General features: G+C 45.9%; 1 long non-coding RNA gene across 1 annotated transcript; it reads right to left on the reverse strand.

Annotated features, from left to right (window-relative positions):
• Positions 1-631: 631 nt before the first annotated feature.
• On the reverse strand, positions 632-1,601 carry LOC143414028 (uncharacterized). Its single transcript, XR_013094596.1, has 3 exons — positions 1,097-1,601; positions 900-1,017; positions 632-772 (listed from the first exon to the last, which is right to left on the reverse strand). It is a non-coding gene; the product is annotated as an uncharacterized LOC143414028 (long non-coding RNA).
• Between the last annotated feature and the right edge of the window lie 10,548 nt (positions 1,602-12,149).

The raw sequence follows: 12,149 nt of genomic DNA on the forward strand, positions 1-12,149 counted from the left end.
ATCACACTTTAATGGAAAACCTCAGAAAACTCCGTTAATCCTAATCCCATCTGAAATCTGTGATCAGCTCGGAGCTCTGAGGCAGGAAACACGAGCAGGACTCACAGGTAACGAGGTGAAGACAAAAAGTAGACCCGAGGGGAAACACCTGGGTAACCATAGACAGGTGAAACGAAGCATGAAAAACAAGACATGGGGAGCAAAACTAAAAGACACGGAGAGTTCAGCTAAAACTAGTGATGGGCAGATGAAGCTTCATGAAGCACTGAAGCTTTTCATCCAATTGGTTCACCCCAGCACAAAGCTTCTTGAAGCTTCATTTGCTCTAGTAGGACACCTACTGGACGTAAAAATATTAGTTGGCATGAATTTGAAGTGTGGCCTTTTGCACACAGCCTGTAAATGTCAACAACAAAAGGAGTGTGTAAAACATGTATATTGTAGTGATGGCAGCATACTTTGTATATTTATACTGGCAGTATGGAAAATGATCATTTACTGTGAGGTGAGGTGTGGTTGGGGTGTGGACAATGGTTGTGCTTTTGTAACGTTGAGGTATGGACAGCTACACACTGAGGCGTCAGTCCTGCCCATATTTTATTCAGTAAAAACTAAATTTTCACTGCTTTTATGGCCTTTTTAGTGGGGAGAACATAGCTAGGATTTAATAATTTAACAAATCTTTTACATCCTTTGTCCTCCACAATGCTAAATGGCTGGGAGTCCTCAATCACCATGCTAACCAGGTCTTCATCTATTTGAGATTGTTCTCCTGAGGAAAGACAATAAAGACAAAGCACAAATATATCACACACGTAACTTATTACAGCTGTATAATATTGTTATATCATTTAGTAACATTACTGCATGCTATATTATCATGGCATTTGATGGCTCACCTGGTCTTGCTCCACAATCGCTGTTCCCCTTATTCTCATGCAAAGCTCTGTAGTGCCTAAGCATGGATGAGGTGTTGCTGTTATATCCCAGCTCCCTGGCACATAGCAAACACTTCACCTTGTACAAAAGTAAAGCCGCTTAACATAAATTGTATTGCACCATCAGTATTATGAAAATACATCTTCTGTAGAAATACCTTGTTGGGAGTAATAAGATCACAATGTTCCCACACAGGGGAGGACATCCTCCTCTTCTTAGCTGGCTCCATTCTCTCCTGACTTTCTCTCCTCACTCTCATAAACCTCCAAACTCTCACTAACCGCAACTCTCCATCAAACACCCACATTTTGACTGAAGTCTGAGGGGTTTGTATCGCTGTCATAGCTCGCGGCAAAGTTCGAACCGCTTCATGAACCAGTCACGTGGTACAGCCGGGCAGCGAGGCTTCGGACGTCATCATTTTCAGCTCCTCCCATAAATGAAGCAAGCCTCGATACGCGCATCGCGGAAACGCCCCCTCCATTACTCGACACAAGCTTCGAAGCCTCGATACAGAACGTCACATCACTAGCTAAAACATCAAACTATGAAGCTGCGACTCTGCAGAGAAACTAGGATTTCAAAACATCAAGAACTGAACTGACTTGGTGCTAACCTCAGACTCTACCTCACACATTAAGATTATAAACTAAGGATTGAAAACGACAAAACACAGAGACCATTACACAGAGAAGGTCACATACCTGCTAATTAGCATGTTCCTGTCCTCATATCCCAGCCGGTCTCGGCAGATGGCCCCGCCCCTTCCTGAGCCTGATTCTGTTTGGAGTTTCTTCCTGTTGAAGGGGAGCTTTTCCTTCCCACTGTCACTGCAGTGCTTGCTCATAGGGGGCAGTAGGTCTTTATCTGACAATATAAAGTGCCTTAGGTGACTGTTGTTGTAGTTTGGTGCTGTATAAGTAAATTGAAATTGTTGGAGGTTCCATTTTTTAGGGCAGAAATACCGGGGTTACTCGCATATCTCACGGAGGAATAAACCATACACACGTTGTTTAGAGTTTTACATCAGAGGGACACACCTTCCTCTGCGCCATCATTTATTGCACACACACTTCCGTATTTATACCTTTCAGGTTAAGAGCACATACATATATGATAGGGCAACACCCCCACTTGCTCTTAACACTATACATTACACATTTACATGATATACATATTTACATGATATTCACATATCAACGTTTTATGTTCCAAACAAAATATGCGTAAATTTATCTATTTTCACTTTACTTACAGACTTAGTCATGATGTCTGCTACCATGTCTTCTGTTGCACAATACTTAACTTGTACTTCCTTCTCAGTTATAGCAGACCTAATAAAGTGATACTTGATATCGATGTGTTTACATCTTTGACGGTTTATAGGATTTTTGGACAATGCAATTGCACCTTGATTGTCTGCAAGAATGGTAACTGGTGAATATTGCCTTTTAATGTCCATGCCATTAAGTAGCTGTGAGAGGTATAAGCTTTCTTGTACTGTGGCGGCCATCGCCATGTACTCTGCCTCGCACGTTGACAAAGCTACTGTAGCTTGCTTCCTGGTTTTCCAGCAGATCACTGGCCCATTTTTGGATAGTACAAAACAATAACCCGTTGTACTTCTCCTGTCACTCAAGTCTGTGGCCCAATCTGCATCGCTGTATGCTATAAGATTTAGGTTTCCTTCTATCCTTTTATAGCACAGCTCTTTGTTTAGTGTCCCCTTAAGGTAACGTAATACATGTTTTGCTGCTGTCCAATGATGCTCTTTTGGCTCAGACAGGTATTGTGACAGTTTGCTCACTATCCAACTCAAATCTGGTCTTGTACATGTCATTAAGTAAATCAAACTGCCCACTAATTCTCTATATTTTCCTGAATCAACTGATTCACCATGTGCACCAAAATCATTTTTGAGTTCACAAGGAGTAGAACGTGGCTTACAGTCAGACATTTTGAACTTTTCCAGGATTTTTGTGATGTACCGTGTCTGATTTAGTCTTATCTCATGGTTCTCTTGTATACAGTCAATACCCAAGAAATGTTTGAGCTCACCAAGATCCTTCATTTTAAATTTCTCATCCAACATTTGTTTCACGTTTCTGATAGCGTCCTCACCGTTGGCAGCTATGATTACATCATCAACCCAGATGATAAGAATCACTGTCTCACTCGCTGTCTGTCTGGAATATACACAATGGTCTACAGGATTTTGTTTGTAACCTTTTTCACATAAATGGTCATGTAACATCTTATTCCAGTTCCTGCCAGATTGTTTCAAACCATATAGTGATTTGTTTAGTTTACAGACCAGTTTTTCACCTGTGTCTGACTTTACTTCAAAACCTTCTGGTTGCTGCATATACACCTCACAATCGATTGGGGCGTGCAAATAAGCAGTCTTCACGTCCATTTGATGGAGTTTAAAGTTGTGCTGTACTGCTAATTGCATCAGCGTACGCACTGACGTCATATCTGCAGTCGGCGAAAAGGTTTCTTTGTAATCAATGCCTTGAACTTGGCTATAGCCTTTAGCAACATATCTTGCTTTAAATGTTTTAGTCTGATTTGGGTTCTCTTTTATCACATACACCCATCTCCCCCCCACTGCATTTTTACCTTCTGGCAGCGTGGTTAAAGTAAACGTATTATTGTCTTTCAAGGATCTTATTTCATCTTCCATAGCATCTGACCAACACTTAGAGTTCGATGACTGCATAGCTTCTTCAAAAGTCTTTGGTATGTCGTACATCACCCTGTAACAGTAATCTACAGTCAGTGATGTTTGGTCGTCTTCTGCAGTTTGGACATAGTCTTTCAGGTAATCTGGCCTTCTCCTGTTTCGTTTGGGATATCGTTCAGACTCTGTTCTATCACTCTGTTTGTCTGAGTTTTGTGCATCATTTATGCCATTGTCCTGAATGTCACTTTCAGGTTCCAGGATCATACTTTCATCTGATCTCTGGTCATTCCCTGTTTTGTCCTTTCTAGCGGGGTACTTCAAGATGTCCCCTGGAGTCAAATCATCATCTCCATTGTCATCAACCTGAGTGGTCTGGGTTTGGTGCTCAACTACACTTTTAGTGAGGAACTTGACCAACCTATGTCTAAGAACTCGTCCTGTTTTAGGGTAGTAGATTAGATACGACGGACTGTTTTTATCGTAACCCACAAAAACTCCTTCGTCACATCTTGCGTCTAACTTTTTTTTGTTGTGCCCGTAACCATAGCAAACTGATCCAAAAATCCCCATCCTCGACATGTCTGGCTTCTTTCCTGTCAGCATGTAATAAGGGGTTTGCTTTGTGCGTCTGTTGTAACACCTATTACGAATTACTGCGGCAGTCATAACAGCATAAGTCCATAATCTTTTTGGCAGGTTACTTTCGATCAACATACACCGTGCCATTTCAAAAAGTGTTCGCCATTGTCTCTCGGCAGTCCCATTCTGATGAGGTGAATACGGCGCTGATGTCATTGCTTTGTCACTGTGGGTTACATGTATGGCAAACGGCTTGAAAGATTCAGGCAACCCTTTTAGCACCATTGCAATAAGCAGTCCATCACTTAATGTCTCTTCTGCATTCCTCAGAGCTGTAATGGCAGTCTCAGCCCTTATCATATAGTCTGTGACGCTCTCACTGGGAGTTTTCTGTAGCGACGTTAGCTCCGTGTACAGGCTAATCACACGTGGTGTCCCCTTACCGGCGTAGTGCTCTCTCAGAATCTCCAACGCTTTTCGTCCGTCATCCTTGGCATCTCTCATCACGAGTGAAAGACTTCTATCATCCAATACTTGGATTAGCTCTGCATAAGCTACTTCATTCTTTTCATCCAAGTCCTTGTCTTCTTCCTCCGACTCGCCGGGCTCGTTCAGAATGGCAGCCTTTAGCCCAAGTAGCCGCAGGTATCCCAGGAACTTTGTTTCCCACAGTTCATAGTTTCTCTCGTCTCCGTCGAAGCATAGACGGTTCCACCGGCTTCCCACATCCCTTCTGGGCCCATAACCTGTTGGAGGTTCCATTTTTTAGGGCAGAAATACCGGGGTTACTCGCATATCTCACGGAGGAATAAACCATACACACGTTGTTTAGAGTTTTACATCAGAGGGACACACCTTCCTCTGCGCCATCATTTATTGCACACACACTTCCGTATTTATACCTTTCAGGTTAAGAGCACATACATATATGATAGGGCAACAGAAATAATTAATGCTGAGGATCATCCAAAGAAAAAGCTGCTTTCAGGCTCTTCACTGCCACAAGGGGGCGCCACAGCAGGTCTGACTTGGCACAGTGTTGGTTTTGTGTCTCTGACTGAAAGTAAACATTCAGTTAGAAACGTTTAAATATGAGGAGACTGACCCACTGTGGTGATGATAACAGCTCCTTCCTGCCTCTCTGTGGTTTCTTTGGCCTCACTGTCCAAGGTGAGGAAGAGCCCGGTGCTGGCCTGCTTCATCATGTGAAGGTGGGTGGTGTTCTGCTGTGATGAAGCTGCAGATGGACTCTTTGAAGGATAAAGGGCTTGTTTGTGAGATGCAGCTCCTCCTTCGTTCAGACAGATCCAGCTGAAGTCGGCCTCAAACCCATCTTTGTTTACAGGTTTATCTAAACTGGCTGTCGAGCACGCTGATCAGCTGCTCACAAAACCAACAGAACGGGCAGGGGAAAAAAAGAAAAAAAAATGCATATATCGATCACCTGGATCACCTGCTGAGAAAGAAAAAAGAAAACAAGCAGAAGAGAACAAGAGTAATAGAATAAACAACATCACAATGATATATGGGAATATGACAGTAAATACTAAATGTTAAACATTATTGTGCAGCACGTAAGATCGACAGAACACAGTGTGCTTTGAGGTAGGAGCCAAAAAGGGTGTAGTTTGTGGGTGTGATCACCCGTGTGTACACCTGTGAGCATGGACGCGCTTGTTTTTTTTAAAAGGTTCCTTCATGTAATAATCTGCTAGAGGGTGTGGGGGGGCCACAGCTCCGTCCTCTAGGGCATGAAGCAGGTATGGAGGAGATCAAAACTCCAGACATCCGGAGGCCCTCAGAACACAAGAGACCAAGGAAGACCAACAGAGGGGCAGCCGCGCCACTGTCCCAGAAAGAGCTGAGGAGAGTCCCAGATGAGGGCTCACCCAGCAGCTGCGGAGCAGAAGCCAGGGGGAGTTGCAGTGACGCGCCCGTGAGCTCCGCCGGCAGCCTGCTGTGCCTGAGTGACCGAGCCCCAGGCCGAGAGGCCGGGGGCACCCCACCTCCGGAGTGGCCCGAGCGAGCCCCAGGCTCCAGGCCCCGATAAGCGGCCGCCAAGGAGTGAACCGGTGTGTACCTGGACGCCCATCCCCAGACACAAAGAACCACCAACCCACCGACACCTGAGGGAGTCCGCCACTGGCAGGGGAAGTGGTGGTGGGGGGAGATAGACCTCCAAACCTTGGAGGGCCTGAGATGTCCCCAGGGAGGTGGCGTCTGATACCCAACCTGCTTCTTACTATCAAAGCGCTTCATAACCTCGCTCCTCCATATTTATCTGATCGCCTCCATACGTACTCGCCCCCTCATTCTGTCTGTTCCACCTGCTCGCCTGACTATCCTGGGACTCAGAGCCTTTAGTTGTTCTGCCCGAGACTTTGGATGCACTTCCACCAGATCTCCGGACCACAAACTCTCTACTTTTAAATCCTGTCTCAAAACCATTTATTTAGGATTGCATACTGTCTTAGACTGTCTTAGTCCATTTTTACCTTGCTCAGCTTTGATGCTTTCATGCTTGTGTTTTGTTTTGTTTTACCTTATGTCTAAATCTTATTTTGCAATGTTTATTATATTTTATTGCTGCTATTGTTCTTGTGCTATCGTAAGGTAACCTTGAGGGTCTTAATGGCGCCTATAAATAACATGTATTATTATTATTGTTGTTGTTATTATAGAACTGGTCCTAACACTGAACCCTGTGGAACTCCGTAGTTAATCTCAGTGATTGACAGACTTGTCAATCACAAGCTAGCCCCGCCCTAATCCCCCCATTCTGACTCCAACAGTACCATCATGTCCAAAGGGAACTTCCTGTTTTATTCAGTCAGACCTGAGAGCAGCGACTGAGCCCATAAACTCATCAGGAATCGGCCCACTGGGCTCATTTCTCTCAGACTTCTATCTAATCAGACGTCAGAGGAGTCGCCCCCTGCTGGACATTAGAGAGAATGCAGGTAAGAAGCCTTTCTTCAGCCTGCAGTCTGACTAATCAGCTCTGTGATGTGTGGCGTGACCTCTCATGGAAAATCTTGTCTGCTCGGTGCATGGACAGTAAGAGGATCCCTGCTTTTCACAGGCGTCTGCAGCTCCTGCGCTCCCTGGGGAGCATTAATGATCCAAGCTTATCTCTGTAAGCTGATTAAAGCACTTGTTGACCTCATTAAGATGTGTCAGTCAGCTTGCTTACAGGTCTGATTTCTGCTGATTCCTTCTTTACCTTATCTTCTCATCAGCCCGCATCGACTCAGGTGCAGCCACTGAAAACGCCTCACCACACTCGTCATTATCTGGCTTTGAGGGCCGCCTCTCCTCCTGTGTTGTGGTGAGTTGTACATTCAGCAAGTGGCTGCAGAAATGCAGCTGCTCGAACACTAAACACAACCACGAGGCCGCTCAGCCATCACCATCACTGCAGGCCCGGACAGATCCCCGTGTGCTCGTCCCGGCTGCAGAGGCCTCCGCAGTGGTGATTACAACTGTTCTTACCCAACAGGTGAAACACAGCTGCCACACAGGTACGTCACAGGCCCCAAAAGGTTTTTACCTACATCAGATATAGTGATGTCATCATGTTGCCTAGCAACGGAATAAAATGACCTGTTTTTTCCCTGTGAAGCAGTTGTTGTTTTCATTTCAGAGCCAGCAGCACGAACAGGCCGCGGCGTGGACACGTGAGTATTAATAACACGTGGACCCAAAGGACGCAGCGCTGCCGGCGTTCTGATGCAGGCACCAGGATGTGTCGGACTTGTGTGACCCGGGCAGCACATTTTCCTCTGAGCGTGTTTAAAGGTGACTTCTGTAATCACGCAGCGCAGCGCTCCATCCTCCTCCACCTTCCTCGATACCATTTCCCCTCCAACTCAATCACGTCCAGCGCGCCTCGCCTGCAGCTTTCTGCACATTTACAGAATCCAACATTCAATCAGGACATCATTCCCCCTCCAGTGGAAACGATCATATCTGAGCTTTGCTCTGATGCGTCACATGAAATGTACTTTCTACAGGCCTGAAAATAAAAACACAATAAAAGCAGAGGTGAATCGCCAGGTGTTAACCGCTGAACGCCTCGTGCATCATATTAGAAACAGACAGTTTCTGTCTACATCATCAGAGTGATTCTGTTTCCCTCGAAAACCTAAAGAAACAGAAAAATTACATTTTAAGGAAAAAACTGCAGATGTAGCAAATCTGACACAATAAAATTCTGATATGTAGTTTTTATATTTGGAAAAGTAAAACAAATAGCGAAAAACAAATGATTTTATTTTGAATAAACTGTTTTCATGCACATTTATTAGTGCTTTGCTTACTGTTACATCCTGGGAGGCTGTGGGAGTGTGTGGGCGTGGTGTTGTCTTCTCTCTCTCCTCCTCCTTCGTTCTGGCCCCTCCCCTTGTCTCTCTCTGCCCCTGCCCTCTCCTTTAGGTCACACCTGCTGCTCATCTGCTCTCATTACAACCAATTACCCTCAGGGGTGATATAAGCTGGAGAAGAGCAGTGTGGAGGAGGAGGGAGAGGTTTCTGGTGGATTTCCTCTGTGCTGGTCAGAGCGTGCTACTGGCTTAGGTGTGGAACAGCCTGCTGCGTATGACCAGCCTTCTGGTGTGTGGCTCTTTGTGAGTAGTGTTTAACTGAGCAGTGATTGCCCATGAGTGACGGCGGCCTTCATTAGTTTGTGTGGCCTGCCTGGATATTGTTTGTTAGCAGCGTTGCTGTCTCTTTCTGTTGAAACCTTATTGTTGCTTTCTTTGTTGAGTGGTCATTACCACTTTGGGTTGACCTCCCTGATTTCTTATTATAGCAGCGGTGCTGTCTCCTTTTGTTGTTGCCATTTATATGATTATTGAGGTGTTTGCCTACAATAAAGATCTATTTTATGTTAAATACCTCTGCCTGGCGTTCTTTTCATTCCACCTGGATCTAACTGTTACTGTCCCCCACCCTCATCGCCTAGACTTTTATGTGGGGACGTAACAAAGTGGGGGCTCGTCCGGGATCGGAATGAAAGGAATTGGGTTGATTACAAGTGTGAACAGGTGTTTGTGTGTTGTGTGAAGGTCGTTTGGCTAGCTGCTGCTCTCCCCGGCTAGCACAGGGGAGTGTCTAGCTGAGCATTTGCTCTTCCTTCGGACACTCATTTTTTGTTTTGCCTTTTTTATTTTCGGAGCAAACCCGGGTGGGGATTAATTCTCTGTTGGGGGTAGGCTTGTCGGTGCCTTTTGGCACTTGATGATTCGCCTTTAAAGTGGCCTCGAGCCTGGTACGCTCCAGAAGCTAGGACAGGCTAGATTCTGAGCAGGCAGGACTGGGGGGAGTGTGGGCTTTTCAATTAATGGTTGACTTTTTGACACAACACATTTCTCTTTCACCTGTGTGTAGTTCTGTAGTGAAGGCATTGTGTGTGTGTGTGTGTGTGTGTGGCCTTTTAGTGGTTTGCTTGTGTTTTGGCAGGCCATTTTGGGTTTTCATGGCCACTTTTGATATTGCTGGGTTTACAGCAGAGCCGTCGCTTGCCCTGCTAGATGTTTGTAGGAAGAGGGATCTGCATGAGCTGGCTACACATTACGGGATCAGTGTCTCCACTGGTCTACGCAAAGCCGAGCTGAAAGCCGCTCTGGTGTCCGGGTTGTTGGAGAAGAGGGTGGTTGTAATGCAAGAACCTCCGAGCACACCCGGTCCGGCTGGACCAAGTGCGGCGCCTCCTGTTCGAGGCCAGGTTGTAGAACCAGCAGTGTCCACACCTATGGACCAGGGGTTGCCCGAGGGGGGGCCTATGACGCTGCCCCGTTTTGATCCACTCTCCATCCAGTCATCAGAGGGTTCTAAGCAGGATGCTAGGCTCAAAGTCCGTCTAGCTCGCCTCCAGCTGGAGAAGGAGCAGAGCGAGAGAGAGTTCCAGCTGAAGAGGGAGATAGAGCTTAGGCGTTTGGACGCAGAACTGGCTAGGGCTAGAGAGGTTGAGCTGATGAAAGTGGAGGCGGAGACGAAGGTCAAGCTGCGACAGCTGGAACTCCAGCAGGCCTCCACCCCTCCTGTGGTGGCTTCGCTGTCACATACAGACGTTCAGTTTGATGTAGGAAGGAATAGTCGTCTGGTCCCTGCATTTCGTGACACTGAGGTGGAGATTTATTTTGAATCGTTTGAGCGGATAGCGACAGCCTTGCGTTGGCCGCGGGATGCGTGGGCCATCCTGCTACAGTGCAAGCTGGTGGGCAAGGCGCAGGAAGTTTGTTCCTCGTTGTCCACTGAATGCAGCTTGGACTACGACAAACTGAAAAGTGCAATCCTGTTAGCCTATGAACTAGTTCCCGAGGCTTACAGGCAGCGATTTCGGGGGCTGAAAAAGGTGCAGGGTCAATCCTTCCTGGATTTCGCAAGAGAAAAGAGTATCCTCTTTGATCGGTGGTGTATGGCCTGTAAAGCTGCAGACCTAGCTTCGGTACGGGAATTGATTCTCATTGAGGAGTTCAAAAATTGCGTCACCGAGCGGATGGCGGTATATCTGAATGAGCAGAAGGTCTCTACGTTGCAGCAGACCGCGACCCTGGCTGACGAGTTCGCACTCGTCCATAAAACCAGTGTTGTTAAGCATGAGCGACGCGACATACTAGCAAAGGCTAGCGGTGCTAGTGGTGAGCAAGACACAAGGACACAAGTGCGCTGAGGTAAACAGGCAGTAACTGTTTGATAAAGGTCTGTGCTATTCTGTCACGTTTAGTCCTGAGTGTACCTGCAGCACGGCTCAGTCGTGAAGCTGTAGGATAGAGGTGTGACGGTGTTTGGATCATTACACGACAGTGCTGACACAGACAACAGGCTGCTCCGCCCATCTCCACCCCCTTTGAGAAAACCTTCTGATTGGCTGCCCCTCACAAACAGCAGGTATGTAGATGTCAGCATGTCTGCTCTCTGGGGCGTCATACATGTCCCTCCGTTGGATAAGCAGAACATCAAACAAAAATGCTTTTCCTTTTTTTTTTTTTTTCTTTTTCTTTTACCAAGTGGATCATCATGGCCTTGCCATATTGGTCCATTTGATTGACCTTTATTATAATTATGAATTTATTTTATTTACAGTTGCTACAAACGGGACAGACATGACTGGGGGATAGGACAGGGAGAAAGAATGAAAGAAAGAGAGGGAGAGAAAGAAAACCAAAGGGGACAAGAGACGGTGAGAAGGGGGGGAAGAAAGAAAAAAAAAACAAACAAACAAAAAAAACAACAACAACAACAAAAAAAACAACACCTGGGTCACCTGTATGGAGAAAAAAAACAGAAGAGAAAGCAAACAACAAAGAGCAACATAATAAAAAAAACGGCACCATCACAATAAACTAGCTAGCAGTAGATAACAGTAGATACTAAATAATAAACGATATTGTGCAGCACGCAAGATAGACAGCGCACAATGTGCTTTGAGGCAGCAGCCAAGAAAGCTGTAGTCCGCGTCTGTGAATACCCGTGTGTACACCTGTGTGCATACCGGTGTGGATCAGCATGCTTGTATTCCAAAGGTTTCTCCATGTAATGATCTGCTAGGGAGTGTGGGGAGCCACAGCCCCGTCCTCCAGGGTATGAAGCAGGTATGGAGGAGATCAAAACTCCAGACATCCAGAGGCCCCCAGAACACAAGAGACCATGGAAGACCAACAGAGGGGCAGCTGCGCCACTGTCCCAGTAAGAGCTGAGGAGAGTCCCAGAAAAATGCTTTTCTTACTTTGAATTCAAATTAAATCTCTTCATCGAGTATCAGAGAATAAGAAACATCTCAGCGTCGCTCTGTTTCCAGTTTAGCATGTTAATAACAGCCAGAAAAGACTGACTCAGTGTTTTTAAGGCTGATGGAGCTCCTGCAAGTTTGGACAAACTCCAACCTACGGAGGAAAATCTGCAAATCATCCAAGAAAGAATCAAAAAAGGTAAAAGAAAGCTG

This window comes from Maylandia zebra, linkage group LG19 (assembly GCF_041146795.1).
Source record: "Maylandia zebra isolate NMK-2024a linkage group LG19, Mzebra_GT3a, whole genome shotgun sequence".
NCBI lineage: Eukaryota > Metazoa > Chordata > Actinopteri > Cichliformes > Cichlidae > Maylandia > Maylandia zebra.